General features: G+C 43.2%; 1 protein-coding gene across 1 annotated transcript in view; it reads right to left on the reverse strand.

Moving 5' to 3' along the window:
- ELOVL6 (ELOVL fatty acid elongase 6) overlaps window positions 1-20,224 on the reverse strand; it is a 78,093-nt gene that overhangs the window by 36,761 nt on the left and 21,108 nt on the right. The window lies entirely within an intron of this gene.

Genomic DNA, 20,224 nt, shown 5'->3' on the forward strand with positions numbered 1-20,224 from the left:
GAAGCGGTGATGCAACTCATTGCTTCCCTCATCCCACTTAACAATTTCTTCCCAGCAACAGAAAGTTCTGTAAGTCATGTTCCCACAGCTGTGAAGGTTTAACATGTCCTTGGTGCCTATATGAAGAAAGGTAAAAGCCCAAGACACACAACACTAAGGTGATATTTAAGTTCCATTATAAAAAAGCAGAAAATTGTCACTCTTTAAAGCAGACTGCAATTTATACCCTATACTCTTTAAAGAAGACCGCCCAAATGTTTTTGGCTATGCAGAGATTGTAGCAGAGGTGCAATTAAGGTACAAAATATAAAGCTGTTTGATTTATTATTATGTAACTCAGTTCACAGACCATTCTTTTCAACTGAGGGCAAGAGTGCTGTTAGATGAGAGTGGTGGCCCTTATAGTGGCAACTCTGGTGGCACTGGGCTGCAGTGGCTGGGCATTTCTCTGGTGCAGATCTACCATCTTTAAGGGCATTATTGCCCTTGGTCTCAAGGCTGAGAGAAGGTTGGTGCACCTGGTTCCTCCTGGCAGCCTCAAGCTCATGATGAAAAGGTTGTCGGCAATGTGTTTTACAAAGAAGCTTGAATACCACCTGTAAGTGAATTATCTAGATAACTTGTTTAGCTGAGCATGAAGAACCCTAACTGTATGCTCAAATGGGCTGCAGTGGATAAAGTATATGACCCGGCCACATATTTGTTCAGTTCATGATGTTCATGTTTGCTTTATTTTGAATATCTCCCAATTTTTTTCCCATGGCAATGGGTTAGGTTTGCACAAGTTATTTCAAGACTTGGGAGTGAACTACAGGCTGGAAGGTTTGGAGGCTGGCTATGTAATTTCTCTCATCTGATGTCCCCAGCTGCTCTTAGTATGAACTATCATAAAAATGTGTCCTCTAGTAAGGTATAATATTCTATCTGAATGTAGCAGGGAAGTCTCTGGGCAATGTACCGTTCAGTAATCACAAAAGACTACAGAAAGAAAAATTAAAGGAACTATTCATTCACCCTTAGGTCAGGTCACTCTAGGTCATGACTACAAGTACATACACATGGCTTTACATATACAGTTCACATCATTTACAAATATATTTAGCTGCAACCTAACCTCACAGAGCTTTTTCTGTATGCTTGTGTATTTACACGCATCGAGGTGAGGTGGAAAATGTGCAAGTTAACAGTCCAAACCTAGAGGGTTGCTGCAGGAACACAGAAACTTGGATGACTGAACAATTAGTTGTCAGCCCCGCAGGCTATGTAGGAGTTTTTGGAGTTATCGCATCAATGATCTCTTCATTCCACAGCAGAGCTGTGTCATGCTCAGTTCTGCCCTATCCTGACTTAGCTTACTATTAACACTTCCGATCTCCTTAGCATCACTTGGGCCACTTCAAGGTGCTTGCAGGATCCAGCCAAGAAAACTGGGGTGGTTCCACTGCTTGCTGAGAAGTTCTTCTCCTTCCCCTCTTACGCATACACAATGGGGCTGGCTGCTGCCAAGGTGGCCTTGAATTTCTCAAACACATTTTGCAGAGGGCTGTAGAGCAGTGGTGGAGTATTTGCTTTGCATAAAGAAGATTTCGGTTCCAGTCCCTGGCATCTCCAGGTAGGGCTGGGTGAGACCCCTGCCTGAAACTCTGCAAAGCTACTGCTACTCAATGTAGACAATACTGAGCTGGATGGACTGAGAGTCTTATTTGGTATGAGGCAGCTTCCTATATGCACATGTTTGTAGATATAATAGGAGCCAAAAACAGTGATGGCAGTTTCTTCTCATTATCTGTCTGTCCAACCACCTTCCCCTGTGACCATTTCCCCCTTCAACAAGCCACCCAGAAATGATCCTACAGGTGACTCTCAACTGATGTGGGGGCTACATTCCAGGGATAGTGCATAAAGCCGAAATTGCATAAAGACAAAACATATTGGGTGCAATGGCAGGTGGGGTTGCCAAAACCTTTTCCCCCGGACGCCCACCCCTTTTCCATTTATTTTTGCCAAGCACGTAAATTTGAATGCACACAAGCTAAATGTGTTTGAGTTGCGTGTTATAGGCAGCAACTGATTTACACATGTCTGATGTGTGATTGTGCATGTGCTGAACCTGGAAGTGACCAAAAAAATCACTAAAATGTTGTTAAAATGGAGGAATGCTTTATGTGGGCCCCGCTGACGCACGCGGGGGTCCAGAACATAACCCCCATAGAAGGGGGTTCATAGAAGGCATGGTTGTTGTTCTGGTGGAGTGCTGCTACCTAGCACTCAACAGCCTCATTCTAGTGTGAATGTGAATGTATGACACCACACACACATATCCTAGCTCTTTGCCGTGCAGTTACCGGTAATTCCAAATTGTCTTTTGCTCTCTTATGCACTTTAAAACGGTGTTTGTTTGATTGTCGTTTAGTGGCTGATCTGTGATTGTAACAACAAAGATTGATTGAATTAAAAAAATATGTTATTTTAAAAAAACAGAAACAGCAGCTTTTCAGGTAAAACTGTTGCAAAAAAAAATCATAACTTCTCCCATCTCTGAGGATGTTTTGTTTTTTCAGAGCCCCTTCCCAAAGACCACACAAAGTTCCATGAAAATTTAACAGGGCATGTTGTAGTTTATATACCACTATATGAAAGAATATAATGTTACAGACAGGGGAACCCTGCATTTCCAATTGTGATCTACTTAAACTATGCAACAAGTAAAACAGTGCTAGCCAAACAGTGTTAAGGGATATCTCCAAATTATTGACTGTGTTCTCAGGGGAGACTGATGCTCATTGTGTTCATTGGAAATCACAGCGACTCAGCTCCTATTACCTGTGTAGGCCAAGTGCCAGGGATGTGTCTAGCTGTAAAAGAGATACTATTCAGTTTCTCTCTAAACAGTCTCCAAAAGGGACCAATCCAATTGAGGGATTACCCCTGTTTTTCACATTCATGCATCTTTTGAGATTGCGAGGTTATAAAATGTTTGCACCGTCATAACTGCTTCAGTGTTCCAGTGGTTTGATTTTTCAGGCTAGATATCCTATATCAGAACTGGATCACCCAAGTCATATATTGGACAGAATCTGCATTCAGATGATATGGTAAGCCACAAACTATGGTTTGCTGCGAAGGAGCAGCATGCCCAGTGCATACTGATGATTCACTCCTGCTGCCCTCCTCTTCTAACATGAGCAGAAGCAGCACACCACAAACCCTGGCTCATCAGGGCAATCAAATCAGAGCTTATAGTTTCTGGTTTGTTCAGGGACACAAACCATCAGTCAGGGTTCAGACATCTCAGTAAGCAGGAATGAACACACACTAGCACACTGCTTATTCATGGCAAGCCATGGTTTATGGCTTACCAGATGGGTAGCAAACATGGTACCCTTCAGATATTGATGGACAACAACTCCAACCAGCCTCAACCAGCTTTGCCAAAGAACAGCGATGATGAGAGTTGGAGTCTAACAACACCCACATTGGCTACCTCTGGCTTACTGTGTCCTCCAAATCCAGCCCAAGAGTGATTCACAGAGGGATACATTATCATTATGGATCATCAGCACTGGCATAGATTTCATCTGAGGAAGTGCAAATGATGAAAAATCTCTTGACTCAAGTCTCCTGTTTTAATTGCTGTGTGACTTAATTGGACTTTCCCCCATATTTTAATTATGGGTATTTGTATTTTATTTTTTAAAATGGGTTTTTACTGTTTTAATTATAGGTGTTTATTTCTCATCTCCAATGCTGTTTGCTGTCATGAGGCATTTTGGGGCAAGATGCCACCAGTATGCTGGAGATACTCAGCTCTATTTCTCCATAACCTCTGAATCTGGAGAAGCTTTGGAAACCCTCACCCTGACCCCTACCCACAAGCTGCTTCAGGAACAGATCCAGGAGGGGTTAAGTGGGCCTTGGCCCCCAGGCAGTACAGGGCGAATCAGTATAATTGGTTGGGGGTCATAGGATGGATAGGGGATCCATGAACAGCCTTGGCTGCAAATATTTGGTTACAGTAACTACTTTCCCCCCACCCTTAGCTTTCTGAGGGACCAAATGGTGTCAAACAAGACAGAACGTATCTTTTTATGGCTACAGTAGCAAACTGACCAGGATGTAATGTTACTGCTCCCCTGTTTCTGATACAGTTATCCCATTTGCAACAGTGTCATTTCCCATCCTACCTAAATTAAATTTGCTCTCTCAGTGAACAGCAGCTCTGCTATTAGTAAAAGGCAAGCGAGACACAACACAGTCAGTGTGCGCATCAGTCTGCATTAACCCTTGCCAACCTGGTGCCCTCCAAATATTTCAAAATACAACTTCAATCAAAGCCAGCCAACCTTCCTCCTCCAATTTACTGGAAAAAGTTAAAATCAGGCTGTCCTGTATAAAACGTATACCCACACCATCAAGCATTGACCTACTACACTTTCTCATGCCCTCATGATTAACCTTCCCCTCTCTCACTCTTTCTTTAAATTAAGCTGTAAGGCCAAAGCTCATCTGTTTTTATGCTATGTCTCTGAGTAAATTATAAATGTTATTTTTTTATTGTGACTTTGGACCAGAAGCTGCTCCCTATTACATTTCAGCAAAGTGTCCAGCAAAATGAGTTGATTTTGTGTGGGCCACCCTGGTGTTATTACTGAATCATGGTGCTTCCAATTTTCCAGGGTGCTTTTTTAAAAAGGAGGAAGTTTCAGATCATGACACCAACTGGAAGGAGTGCTGAACACATGGGAGAGCTAGACTCCTCTACCACCTTGCAAGGGTGGGGAGTCTGAGTGGTCTTGGATGGGGTATCTGGGTAGTCTTGGAATCAGCATCTGCTTCCTGTCCATCACATTTCTGATTCAGTTCTGCTTAAGGCTTGCAAGAAATATTGACAGATCTAGAATAATGCTATGCAGCTTCAGATGTTATAATGAATTGGTGCAAAGGGAAGCAGAAGCAATTTGGCCTTATGTTTGAGTCTCCAGTGTTGATGGAGGGACTTGCAGAGCTGCCCAGGAGAAAGATAGGAAAGTTTCAGAAATGCATAATACAGTCCATGCATCTTACTGTGTGGAAAACACACATTCTCTCATTTTATATGTTCCACAGACAATATGACATAAATGTAATTTGTGCTTTCTCTCCTGCATCTATAGAACATCTGAAAATGCCCTTTGTTGTGAACAGCAGTAAGGATAATGTGATACGGACTCTGTAATATGTTGCAAATGCTAACGGGGGATGAAATGAAGCAAGATCTAGCTGCGTTATATCTGCATACGCATTTCTGATGATTTATTTAAATGATTGCATTAAAAGCAATTCAAACCTGGCACTCTATATTTAAAACACACTTCCAGATCAATGTTTAAATGAGTCTTGTCTCTTTCATGAACTACAATGAGCTTTTGTTTTTGAAATTAGTCGCTCTTTGCTTTTTAAAAAGGTAACATTTACCTAATGAGAGAGAATTTATTTTGCAGGACAAAATCAGCCTCTTCTGCTACTAACAGATGCACTTCAGTGTAATTAGTTTCATGACTATTAATGAAATAAATCATTTGAGCTTCTGCCACTCAAATGTTAATGAGGGGGACTGAACAGTGGCTTTGTAATGGGATCTAGATCCATTTACCTCTGGTTCATTAGTTCAAATCTGTCCACTGTCTACAGTGACCATGGGTCACTTTTGCCTGAAGGATATTTAAGCTGTGCAATTCAGCTATTGTTGTCAGCACTCCAAGCATCACAATCTTGACCAAATCAATGTCCTCCTCTAAAGATGCCATGCCAAGTCTACTGCACACTTTATTATTTTGTTTAACATTTTGTTGTGGCAGCTAACAGGGCTCTCCCATTCATTTGCTGACCAGACCCAAACCTGCTAAGCTTCAGCAAGATGGCCGTATCATGTGTGTCTCCAGACCATGCACAAATTATTCAAGCACAGCAATTCATAGCAAGTAAATTTAAAGCAATTTACAGTAAACGGTACTTTCAATATAATGTCTATCCCTTCTAGTCTTTTTTACGATTCGTGTAGACATCCCATTTCAGGGATACTGTTTTTGCCAAAACTTGATCCGCAAAACTTTGTACCTTGGAAAATACTGTTCATGGTTGCACTTTTGAAACCTGGCCCACAATTCCTACTCGTGTAGAACAATCTTGTGCATGTTTATTCAGGAGTAAGTCTGGAAGGACAGATCGTGAAGCGGAGGCTCCAATACTTTGGCCACCTCATGAGAAGAGAAGACTCCCTGGAAAAGACCCTGATGTTGGGAAAGATGGAGGGCACAAGGAGAAGGGGACGACAGAGGACGAGATGGTTGGATAGTGTCTTCGAAGCTACAAACATGAGTCTGACCAAACTGCGGGAGGCAGTGGAAGACAGAAGTGCCTGGCGTGCTCTGGTCCATGGGGTCACGAAGAGTCGGACACAACTAAACGACTAAACAACAACAACAAAAGTCCCTCTAGCAGAGCTTCTTCCAAAGAAAATGCACTAAGAATTACAGACTTAATAACTGAGAAATATGCATTTCATTTAAAAATAAAAGGGCCTTCTTTTTTAAAATGCTATATTCATATTGTTTGGGAGTGTTGCACTGGAGGCTGAAAAGTGATCTCAAAGCAACCAGTTTATACCAACTTGAATGACCATTGTCATCTAAAATTGCAGTCGCCCCTTGGCTAGCTGCTCTTTCAAACATTAAATCAACTGTGCTTCCTGATACTTCTCACAGGTCTTGGAACATTCTCATTCACTAGTTATAACAGATGGATATGTTTCAGTCATTCCTAAGACAGGGATACCCAATGGATGGCCTTCAGATGTTGTATGAACTCCAACTCCCATCACCTTTGAATATTGGTCATTCTGACAGGGGCTGATGGAGTCAAATAACATCTAGAGGGCACAATGTTGGTGACCCCTGTCCTAGAATGAACGAAGATCTATGCTAATCAATGCATCTATCTCTTTACATGGGTGATGTCATCTATGAATCATTTATCTGTGATGTAAATCACAGAAGGAAGCACAATAGAAGCCAGAACTTGAGAATACCTTCCAATAGCATTGAGAATAACTTCCAATAGCATTCCTGAAATAACTGTGGAGAGAGAGAATAATGAGTCTTCTCTTGACTACAGCTTCTCTAATACAAAGTAAGCAGCTTAAGAAGGCTTAGCTCATCTCTGCTTACCTAACTGAATATTTTCCTTCCATGACAAGCTAACATATACTATTCTTCCCAAGACAATACAGTCAAACACACATCCTCCCTGCGCAAGAAGAGCATGCACCTGCTCTGCCCCTTCGTATCACAGCAAGGCATGCGCCAATCATTACCACTCTGACGCTCTCGTCCAAAGAGAGAGTCTTCATTCTGAGAAACAGCAAAGTGTGTTGGTGGTTTCAGTGCTGGCAGTATTTTTACAACTGTTTCTGTATTTTGCCTGCCTTTCGGTGAATAATAATCAAGCACAGATGCTGCATCCAACTTCTTGAAGGCTGGCACCACTTCAGGAAGAGGCAATTGGCACTGCTGTGTTTACACAGGATCAGCCTGCAATGGAGAAGCACCCCTTCTACAAAGAGCATGAGGTCACTTTGCTGAGCAGAGCAATCTGGATGTGGGTGAGCTAGAAAGGAGACTGGAATACAGCAGCACTTTGACATCCTCCTGCACAAAGGATTCCCTGGACATTGTTAGGAATAATAATATTACCAGCTTAGCTACCCATTGCCTGCTAAATTATGTATTCGGACTAGTTAAGTTCATGAACAGGACATCTGTTGTTTTAGGACTAGTTGTGTGTGTGTGTGCGCACACACAAACTCAAAATACACACATCTGTAACCAAACAAAGCCCTGCAGATCAGATGCTGTGTATATTTCAGTGATTCTGGCTCTCTGAGGCCTGCAACACAGTAAAATGCTACAGATCTTCCTTAACTGCCTGGAAGGAATGATCCGATTCTTCAAAAGAGGGGTGTGCTGGCAGTTAGCAGAGGAGGTTAGCTGAGACAGAACTGGAACAGCAGAAGCAATTTTGAAGAGCTTGTGAATACGTATCCCATATTTCTAATGTAAAGAGTTCCCTTTGCTCTTGAAATCCACACCCAGATTGCCAACACACTACAACCTGATTCATCTGAACAGCTTGGGAGAGATGCAAAGTATACAGGTCATTACCAGAAGTTTGAATAACTAGGAGTGTCATTTGTTTTAAATTCTACCTACCCTTTTCACCCACAGTATTTTGTGTGTTTGTTCATTCTCACAGAGCTGCATGGGACCCTGCCTACCTCGAGGAATTACCGTACTGACATGTTTTATCAATGCTATATATTATGCTGGGGATCATGAATAAAAATAAAAAGTATATTTGACAGGATTTGTTTTGCTTCACTCGTTCACCAAAATAAGTGTCAGATTATCTTCTAGACACAAAAGATGATGCCTTGGGGAAAGAGTTTGGTAGCTATGTAAATATGCACAATCTGATTTTAGGATCATAGCATAGCAGAGTTGGAAGGGGCCACAAAGGGCATCTAGTCCAACCCCTGAAATGCAGGAATCTGTGACCCAACATGCGGATCAAACCCATGAACCTGAGATTAAGAGTCTCATGCTCTACCAAATAGTGGGGCTGTGTAAACAAACACAGTTCTGCAAGCCATGCATTTAATTAAATTTCTGTGGTGTGTTTTTTTTAAAAGCATAGTCACAAATGAGTGGAGAGAGATGAAACTCACATATTAACTCGGGACCAGTGCATCAGAGATCCAGTTTCTTTAATTTACATCTGCATGTGGACAGCTGTATATGTGTGCAAAGTTGTTATTGTGACTGCTTATAAATGTATGCCATACCTTTATCCAAAAGTGCATATAGAGGCTTACACAAAACCAACATGGCGCTAAAAGAAACCTGAAAACAGAACAAACTAAACACACAAAACAAGCAGCAGTAAAAAATTAAAAAGCAGCAGTTTTAAAAGCAATGGATCACATAGTCCAAACACTGGATGCCATGAGATGGCACTTGCCTTCACTTCTTTTGCTCAAATTACTAGCCTGAATCAGTGTTCCCCCTGAACCAAGCTAGCATTTGAGGCTGTGCTCACACTCAGACTCGCTGGCATTACCTGTGCTTGTCACCAGTACCATTGCTCTTCCCTGCTCCACTAACTGGTTGCAGTAATTCCTCCACAGTTGCGAACAAGAAGGGAGCTTAGCAGCTACAGTCAACATGCTTTTGCATAGCTGCTGGCCCAATGGATTCCCCACCCCTTCCACAAAAAGACAATCCAATGTCCAATCAACTAAAATTGAGATTGCAAATATGTGCAGAGCTCTAGGCATTATTTGGCCTTTCCTCCCCTGGTATAGATTACTGTTCAGCCTGCTTTTTCTTCAGCCATTCTTTTAGGCACTGGCATGAATGTGAAAACAACATTGACCTTTATCTAAAGAGCATCCTTTGGTTGCATAGATTCAGGCAGGGAGCTGTGTTGGTCTGACGCAGTCAAAATAAGTAAAAAATTTTTTAAAAATGTCCAGTAGCACCTTAAGAGACCAGCTAAGTTTGTTTTGGGTATACGCTTTCGTGTGCATGCACAGGTTGACGATACAGCAAGTTTTAGCGCATATGAAGCTTACTTACACACATCACTTCATGGGGGAAACCGTGAAGCCAGCCAATGCTCCCCTTTGCAGATTATGGCAAGCGGGGGAAGGTTTTCCACCCCAATATGTGGACCATAATCAGAAGGATGAGGCATGAATAAACCCAGGGCCAGCCCAACCAGTAAGCAAAGGGAGGCAGTAGTCTCAGGCAGCAGATATTGGAGGTTGGGGAGCGGTGACGGGGTATTCGGAAGACTGAGTGGCAGGTGCCACATGATCCGCCCTGCACCTCCTACCTTAACTTGCTGCCCTGCCATCAGATGTGGTGGCCATTGGTGTTTCATTTTGATCAATGTATGTGTCATGCAGTCAATACGTTTTTTAAAAAATCCACAACCTTATGAGTCACACAGCTCTCAACTGTGCAGGCTGCAGTGCCAACAATTTCCATATTTATCAGCTATGTTGTTGACTATCACCACCTGCAAACGGAAAACTCCCAGCCCTTCCCCATCCAAGGCAGATCCAGGCATGCTATATAGCTCAGCAGTACACATGTGCTGTATGCAGAAGATTCTGGCTTTAATTCCCTGTATCTCCAGGTAGGGCTCAGAAATGCTAGAGAGCTGCTGTCAGCCAGGGTTAAAATCATTGATCTTGATGGGCCAGCGGTCCCTGACTCTGCATAAAGCAGTTGGTTACATTCCTGTCTGCGTGCTTGTGCAAGGCAGCCCTAGGCGCTCCTGTGCAATCGGAATGCGGTGCGTTATTTGTGCATTTCCTTTTCTTCTTTTATTTGTTTTTACCACCTGCCATCTTCTCTCCCTTTGTTTACCTTTTTAACTTAAGTCAAGAAAAGTAACAACCAGTTCCAATGGAGAAGCTGCCACAGGAAGGCTGTTTTTATTGCTTTCCCCATGGCAGGTCTCTCCGTGTGGCACATTTCACCAGAGGCACCAGTTACAGAAGGGTGCGGGACCTCAAACCACTTGCTTGCCTGGATGAAGGTTAAAGAGGGTTGTGGGGGTGTAGAGAGACCTGGATACCGGCCATGTGCCACAAAGAGAAGATGCCCAGGTGCCAGGATAGTGCCTGATATCTTCACCATCTGGAGGTGCATGCCTGGGGATAATAATAATAATAATAATAATAATTTATTTGTACCCTGCCCATCTGGCTGGGTTTCCCCAGCCACTTTGGGTGGCTTCCAACAAAGATTAAAAATACATTAAAATCCTTGGATCTTGACTGTTTTCACACACTAGTAACACAAACCACGGGTGCTGGCTATAGGGGGCAGAAGGGGCTTCAGCCCCCACAATATTTTGAGGCAGGGGGCTAAGCCCCCCACCCCAATTGAGGGGGCCACCATCCCCTGCCGCTCTCGGGCATGCACCAGGCAGGGGTGGGAGGGTTGGAGGGCACTTTTTGCCCTCTGTTTCCCACCACAGTTGCCAGAGCATCCTGGTAGGTGCCCGTATGTCCTGATAGATGTGGCCCAATGAGGGGTGGGATGTTGCACATGTGATGTCATGCATGTGCAATAGCTCCCCCCCCCAATGTTGGGCCCAACTTGGCGCACTTGACATATCCTGGAGAATTCAATTTGATCTGCACAATCAGAACGCATTTCAGGAACCAAAACATTGTATTGAAAAATACAATATTTGAACTGTCTGGCCCGCAAATGGCAACTAGACATTCCATTTTGGTGACTATAAGTCTGGTTAAAGGAGCCATTTGGCACCTAGCTTATATATCTGATCTTGCTGTTCAAGGTCCAATATGCTTTCCTCTACTCATGCCAGTATCTGTACCTTAGGTATACATATTGAGCAATAGCTATTATTCACTAGTTTGTAACAACAATTATACAGCCCGGTGAGCTGCCCTTGAAACACCACAGGGTGGAACTGGCAACCATTCCTGCAGTTGACTTCCCCTTCTTCCTATGCAACAAGTTGGCAGGTGGAATGAGGTGTTCCTTCTCATTTCTGCTAAGCTTTTTAATGGTCTTCTGTCTCCATTCTGAGCAGACAAGTTTCTGTGAGTAGGGCTAAATTTTCAACCAAGTGTGACTTTCATCTACAAAACACGAAGCCTGAAATGCTATAGCCCCATTAAAGGCCTAGCACCTTGTTTGTGACTACAGTCGTCCCCCCCATTTGCGAGTGATCAACTTGCATGTGGCCACATATATGTGCGGTGCCGGAAAATAAATTAACAATTTGATTCATACCTGGAAATGGCAGGAGCAAGCTGGAGAGTCTTTGTGGCTCATGAGGAGACCCTCCCCAGAGCCTGAAGAGGATGGAGGAAGCCCCAAAGAGTCTAGAGGTGCAGCAGAGCTTTGTTTATGCTGCTCAGCCTCCCCACCTAACAGCTGATGTGCAGGGTAGTGCAGCAGCAGCAGCAGCAGCAGCAGCAGCAGCAGCAGCAGCTGTGCTTTGCTGTGTATCCTCCAGCCTCCCACCAGCTCCAGAACTTCAGTTCTAGCTGTGGATATTTTTTGATACAGTATTTTTGGTATGGATTGAAGAAAGAGGGCATTTAAAAGGTGTTTAGAGAGTACCCCCACACACATTACGCGATTTTTCACTTATGTGTGCAGGGCACCAGACTCCTATGTAAGTGGTGAGTCCTCTGTGTTTGAACTACCCAGTTTTGAAAAGTTCAGATAGTGTTGTTCATATAACGTTTCCGTGGGATTTTGTTGTGTACATTGAAAATTTAAATGCCTTCTTTGCCTCAGTCTTCTCCGATAAAGAAAACAATGCCCGACCTGAAGAATTTGGAGCAAATGATTCAGCAGAGGAAACACAGCCCAGAATAACTAAGGAGATAGTACAAGAATACTTGGCTAGTCTAGATGTATTCATGTCTCCAGGGCCAGATGAACTGCATCCAAGAGTATTAAAAGAACTGGCAGATGTGATCTCAGAACCACTGGCAGTCATCTTTGAGAATTCCTGGAGAACAGGCGAAGTCCCGGCAGACTGGAGGAAGGCAAATGTCCCTATTTTCAAAAAGGGGGAAAGAGAGGACCCAAATAATTACCGCCCAGTCAGTCTGACATCAATACCAGGGAAGATTCTGGAGCAGATCATTAAGCAAACAGTCTGTGAGCACCTAGAAAGGAATGCTGTGATCACCAATAGTCAGCATGGATTTCTGAAAAATAAGTCATGTCAGACTAACCTGATCTCGTTTTTTGACAGAATTACAAGCCTGGTAGATGAAGGGAACACAGTGGGTGTAGCCTACCTTGATTTCAGCAAGGCATTTGACAAGGTGCCCCATGATATTCTTGTAAAGAAGCTGGTAAAATGCGGTCTTGACTATGCTACCACTCAGTGGATTTGTAACTGGCTGACTGACCGAACCCAAAGGGTGCTCATCAATGGTTCCTCTTCATCCTGGAGAAGAGTGACTAGTGGGGTGCCACGGGGTTCTGTCTTGGGCCCGATCTTATTCAACATCTTTATCAATGACTTGGATGATGGACTCAAGGGCATCCTGATCAAATTTGCAGATGACACCAAACTGGGAGGGGTGGCTAACACCCCAGAGGACAGGATCACACTTCAAAACGACCTTGACAGATTAGAGAACTGGGCCAAAACAAATAAGATGAATTTTAACAGGGAGAAGTGTAAAGTATTGCACTTGGGCAAAAAAAATGAGAGCACAAATACAAGATGGGTGACACCTGGCTTGAGAGCAGTATATGTGAGAAGGATCTAGGAGTCTTGGTTGACCACAAACTTGACATGAGCCAACAGTGTGACGTGGCAGCTAAAAAAGCCAATGCAATTCTGGGCTGCATCAATAGGAGTATAGCATCTAGATCAAGGGAAGTAATAGTGCCACTGTATTCTGCTCTGGTTAGACCTCACCTGGAGGACTGTGTCCAGTTCTGGGCACCACAGTTCAAGAAGGACACTGACAAACTGGAACGTGTCCAGAGGAGGGCAACCAAAATGGTCAAAGGCCTGGAAACGATGCCTTATGAGGAACGGCTAAGGGAGCTGGGCATGTTTAGCTTGGAGAAGGGGAGGTTAAGGGGTGATATGATAGACATGTTCAAATATATAAAAAGATGTCACATAGAGGAGGGAGAAAGGTTGTTTTCTGCTGCTCCAGAGAAGCGGACACGGAGCAATGGATCCAAATTCCAAAGAAAGAAGATTCCACCTAAACATTAGGAAGAACTTCCTGACAGTAAGAGCTGTTCGACAGTGGAATTTGCTGCCAAGGAGTGTGGTGGAGTCTCCTTCTTTGGAGGTCTTTAAGCAGAGGCTTGACAACCATATGTCAGGAGTGCTCTGATGGTGTTTCCTGCTTGGCAGGGGGTTGGACTCGATGGCCTTTGTGGTCTCTTCCAACTCTATGATTCTATAATTCTATGATTCTATGAAGTACACATGGACAGGACTAGGACAAAATAATTCCTAGTATAATGCTGCTGAGCTGGATTCCAAGAACTGATGATGCAGTAAGTAATGTTATTAATTGCTATATGAATTCTGTTATTCAGTAAAGACATTAATTACTGATGACTCTGCTGTGATTTCAGTACAGTGGTACCTCAGGTTACATACGCTTCATGTTACACACTCCGCTATCCCAGAAATAGTGCTTCAGGTTAAGAACTTTGCTTCAGGATAAGAACAAAAATCGTGCTCCGGCGGTGCAGCGGGACACCCCATTAGCTAAAGTGGTGCTTCAGGTTAAGAACGGACCTCCGGAATGAATTAAGTACTTAACCCGAGGTACCACTGTAATTACATTTACTCAATCTTGCGCTGGAACAAATGTAGATCAGGAAGTCTTAACATGCATTAACATCTACAATTCTTCTAGCATGCGTGTGATACTTATTTCCTCCTGTGGATACAAGAGCACATGTGCGGAGAGATCCCTACAAACTCAACCATTTCTAGCTGCCCTGCTCAGTTGGCTACACTTGGAAAGGTGTGTAGCCACTGTAGTAAGGCATTTTTTGGAAATAAGAAATACTCCTCTAGCTCTCTCCTTCTAGCACAATCAAATTGTGTGAGTCCCAGAGTAGGGAAGGATCATATTCAAAGTGGGGTTGTTGCTGTTGTTTTGCAACAAACAATAGAAAGTCCAAATAAATTATTATTGAGGTCCTGTTTGGAAGAGGATGCCTTGATGCAGACAATTCATCACACAATACAAGAAGCAATATATTTCTCCCTAGGGATGCCACAAAACACATCTTTCAGGTCTCTTGGCCAATCACACAGTTCAAAACTGACACCACAGCATCCTTGAATGCTTCTTCAGCATCACAAATTTTCAAACTATTTTATATAAATGCTGTAACCTCAGGCTAAACTCTGCTATCCCAGCAAAAAGCAAACAGAAAATTGCAACTCATTCTGGTCAGGCAAACCAAATAAAGTTGCCTTGTTTGGGTGCAGTAATTTTTATTTTTTACATCAATTAGTTTCTAATTTAATTCTCAAATTGCAAAGTATATACATATTCCTCAAATGTTCCATTATGTAGTGGGGCAAATGATAGCAGTTAGTTGTAGGAAGCACTGCCCCTCAAATCATTATTCCTTATCAGTATCTGTGGTGAAATACAGCTGCAAAAACCCTGTCTTGGTGCAGCCCTCTCTCTGGCTACCCCTTTCATCTTTGTGCCAGTAGGACATTATAGTACTGAGAAATCTCATGTAACCCTTCCACACCATAGCGTGCTAATGTAGTTCTTTGATCACTCATCATGGGATGCCAAAGGAGTCAGACAACGCGTTCCTGCCTCTCACCCCGGGGGAAGTTTTAAAAGACTTGCAAGGCCTTAATGTTTTTATATGCAACCACCCTCTCAAGAACACTGCCCAATAGTGGCGTAGCGTGGGTTGTCAGCACCCGGGGCAAGGCAAGTAATTTGCACCCCCTAACCCGTGGATTTGCGAACCCTAACCCTAACCCCCAGATGTTGCGCCCGGTGCGCCTGGCCCCCCCTGCACCCCCACGCTATGCCACTGCTGCCCAATAAGGGGAGACTGGCAACTCGCCAGGAATTACGGTACTTATGATTTTCTGAATCCACGGAGGATTTCTTTAGGAGTAGTTTTAGCACTGCCTCCTTCAAGCAGACAGGGACCAGCCCCTCTCACAATGAGGCACTATTCACCTCCATGGCCCAGCCAGCTGTCAACTACCTTCTACTTTTCATTAGCCAAGACGGCCAAGGGTCCTAAGAGCAAGTGGTCACGATGACCAAACTAAACATCTTGCCTATGTCCTCCAGCCTTACCAATTGTATTCTTGGGCACACAGAAGAAGGGAATGGATCCTGACTAATGCAAGTGAGTGCTGTTCGGCACCTGCTTATGAGAGATTCCTTTCCTTTGCACTGTGCTAGACAGCTACATTCTGAATAATTCATTCTGCCACAGCAGCAAAGCCTATATAAGCAAAATACAAGTGTGGGTGTCACAGAGTGTAGGGAAAAGGGGAGCTCATTTGCCTAAGAACTCAAAGTTTCATTTTACCTGATGGCACGGTGCCAGGTATATACCCAAAACATTTGTTTTGCTTTTTTTATGACAGAACCAGGACGCAAAAATGTGCTCTTGTCCAGTTTACAGTTCCTAGAACAATTTAAGTTCTCCCCCCTTTCAGTTTCTGGATGACATCTGATGTACAAAAGAAATGGAAGTGATGTCGATTGATGTTCTCCCTGCCTTAAAATAGGTGGCATGGAATATGTTTTTCTCACAACAGAAATAGAAATCCAGAAAATGGGGCAGGTCTATTTTCTTGCAAGAAACTATCTTTCTTCATTCGCCCTTTCCATGGCTAATTGCACACCATGCTTTACATCTGAAGCCAGGGCAAATGTGTAGGATGGTTGGAATTTAGAAGAGTGTACAAGAACTTCCAGGGAAGTGCCCACACAAACCAGGTGCTGCTCAGAAACAGTGCCAAAGTGAGAAGCATGACTGCTTCCCATATCAGAAGGGATCATAACTCAGGGAGCCCATGCCTTCAATTGCAAAAGGTCCTAATTTCAATATCAGGTGATATGGAAGATCTAAACTGTGAGCTGCCGGCCAGGATAGACAAATGTTGCGTTGTCCTGCTTTTGCTAACCTACAGTGCAGGTTATAGTGCCCTTCCTGATGGCAATAATGGAGCAGCATTGGGAAAGTATTGCAGAACAACTAATAAAGCAGAGTAATGTGTGGATGATCTGTTATAAATCTACCACCAATCCTTTACTATTGCATCAATGCCATGTCACAAAACACCTGCAAAACAACAACAATGCACAGTCTGGAGCAGCTCAAGGAGTGAAACAAGACTTCGTTGTAATTTAAATGGAAAAAAGTCTACACTGGTTGTGCCAATCTTCTGTTCCCTAAAATCTGTGTGTGTGTTAGGAGGAGCTAAAAGTGTCATTGCACTTTTCACTCCTTATCTGCTTCCTATTCACAGCTGATCTATTACAGTACTTCAGTTCCAGGCAGGCATCATCCAGCTGTAATCCTACCCAGTCAGGGATCACACAAAAAGCTTAATGTCATTGTATAACCATGTTTTACAACCTTTCTCCAGCCTTTAGAAGGTTCTACTCTTCCCACCAAAGGAGGGGCAGTGAAGCAGTTGCTTCAAGCTTGGATTTGGTCACAGACAGATGGAAAGAGATAATAGTTTGTAGGAGTAGCTGGACTGGTAGAGGAGCTCTGGCAGGATTAGCGGTATGCTGTTCATTCAGGGACAGTGATGCAAGTTCCTTATGGTAGGAGTTATTTGGTTACGAAGGTGCTCTCCCATATTTGTAATTAAACACTGCACATTGTAATTAAACATTACACATGTGCCATTAATCTCAAGAGCTCTCTTACCCAAATAAAAGTTACAGAAATATTATTATCATTTATTTGATTTGTTTGCCACCCTTCATCATAAAGTCTCAGGGCAGTTCACAGACTAAAATATGGGATTGAAACAAGTAAATAATTAAGCAAAACAATAGCCCCATCTTCCTACAGACACATATTTGAAAGGCTGTAGAATATTAATCAACCAAAAGCCTGATTGAAAAGCAATGTTCTTGACTGGTGCCTAAAATATATATAATGAAGGTGTAAGGCTAACCTCCCTGGGGAGAGCGTTCCACAAACAAGAAGCAACTACAGAGAAGGCCCGTTTTCATGTTGTCACCCTCATGTGGAGGTAGAGGAGGCACATGAAGAAGGGCATCAGATGATAAATGCAGAGGCTGGGACAGTTTATATGGGTAGAGGCATTCTTTGAGGTACTGTATTGTGGTCCTGAGCTGTTTAAGGCTTTATAGGTCAGAAACTGCACTTTGAATTGAGCCTGGAAGCTAACTGACAGCCAGTGCAGTCAGACCAGGATATGCTCAAATACTGCACTAATGTCTTGCTTGTGGGCTTCTGATAGGTCTCTGGCTGACTATGGAAGGAACAGAATACTGGACTAAATGGGTCTTAGTCTGGTCCATCAGGGATCTCATGTTCTTCACCTGTTGCACAACCCTGAACTTCTTGGGACAGTAGTGTGTGTAGCAAAGATCTTGATAGTGATTCCCCATTTATGGAATTCCCTCCAGCCTGAGGTGTCTCCCTCCTTCATAATTAACATTCAGGAAGAATTTTTAAACATTCCAATTCTCCCTGGCATTTGCCATCTGAAATAAACGGCACTTGAAATTATTAGCTGTCACTGTTTTTAAGCACTTTAAAAATTGTATTGTTTTGCTGTTGTGTTGCTTTCTGCTCTGGGCTACTTTGAGAGAAAAGACAGGCTAGAAATTTAAAAATAAACAAATAGCAGTGCTCTAAGTCTCCCATCTCTCTTGTACCCTGTTAGCCAATATCCTCAGGCAACTCACAGAGAACACCTTATATCTGCAACTCTATTGCATCTTGCTAATGTAAATGAAATCAGTTTCACCTGGTTGGGTGAGGCAAGGAAGAACAGCTGTGTGCTCACATCTCTGTCTCACAGCCTGGTGTAAGAAAGATGAAAATGAATAAGGCTCCGTTCTTTTACATATCAAAGCCTACACTGTGCATTTCTACAGAAGAGTCTTCAGAGGAGGTGTGGGCTTGAGGACGCCTTTCACAGCCATCTCCTCAATGCATTGCAACGTGATTGCCTGAAGAATGGCACTGACAAGCAAAACTGCAGTTCTCTAAAAATGGAAGAACAAATTAGCAGAATGTAACTTAAGCTCAAGGGGCCATAGTCAGAATGCTTCAACCCAGTTGCTCAAAGGCTCGCCATGGGGACTGTGAGGTGTGCTTCCTACACACCCACCAGAAAAGAGCTTAATGCCCATAGGGCCATTTTGTAGCTGAGACCCTCAGAAAAATTACAGACACCAACACTGAACCATTAACAGGCATCGAAACACTGGACTGATCTGCTGAACTGAGATCAATGCAGACTTAACAGCAAAAGTTCGCCCTGCCTTGTTTTTCCTATTATGCCCTTAAGCTTTCTATTCCAGTAAACGAAGACAGATTAACACTTTGGAATCCCTATGCCAGAGCCAAAAAATACTCCTGGTTTTGCCCATTTCTGGGATTACAAAAACCCAGCCGCCCACAAGGCATGGCCAGAGGTTTGGATCGCACAGATGTGTACTGTAAAGATGAAAACAAAAGCCCCAGAACTTTGGTATTGGTGATGTAATCTTTAGTCTTCTCCATAGGGGAAGTGTCAAGAGCCAGAGTTAGAGCACATGCTTTGAATCCCTGTTATCTCTAGCTGGGAAGGGGATTGAGCCCTCATGGAAACCCTGGAGAACCACTGCTGACCTGCATGGACCAGCCGTCCCTTACCTGAAGTTCTCCAGATGTTTCAGACTACAGATTCCATAATCCTTGATCATTGGCCATGGTGGCGGAGGCAGTGTTAGAAACGGAGATATGAAAGCTAGGAGCTAGATGGCACCTTAAACCTAGGTTATGGGCACAACAATGGAATGTCTAGGCATGCTTTTTTATATATGACAAAGCTGCAAATGAATGAACTGCAGCTAAAATATTATGTTCATTTTATACATGGTCTGGTCCTTCCCCTGCCCACCCCCCTAATATTCTTAAGACGGTCTCTTCTACAGTCTTCAGAGAGTAGCTGGAAGTGGGGAAGCAGTATAAGGTCTTCCTTTCCTTCCACTCCACTGTATTAATCTGAAATCTTAGGTGCAGTACAGTACCCAGAGCTCAGAAACTGCTTGTGCTAATGTTGCAGAATGCACCTAGAACAATGGAAGTTTCGAACACTGGGCTGGGGCTGATGGGAAATATAGACCAAAATATCTGGAAAGCAACAGGTTTTTTGAAGGCCGGTGTAGCCAATACTGATCTAAATGGTTCAATGATCTGAATAAGGTAGCTTCCTTTGTTCCACATAAACACACACTTAACCCTACTGTCTAGGTTAGGTAGTTTCCGTGCAACTCATTATTTAAAATGTGATATTTGCAATTAATATACACATTTGTCAGGAGCATTTATATGGCAAGTATAGTAACAATAAGTAGACAAAATCCTTCCTAGCATTCGGGGATGGT

The sequence above is a fragment of the Podarcis melisellensis genome (genome assembly GCF_964234715.1).
Source record: "Podarcis melisellensis genome assembly, chromosome: 9".
NCBI classification, from domain to species: domain Eukaryota; kingdom Metazoa; phylum Chordata; class Lepidosauria; order Squamata; family Lacertidae; genus Podarcis; species Podarcis melisellensis.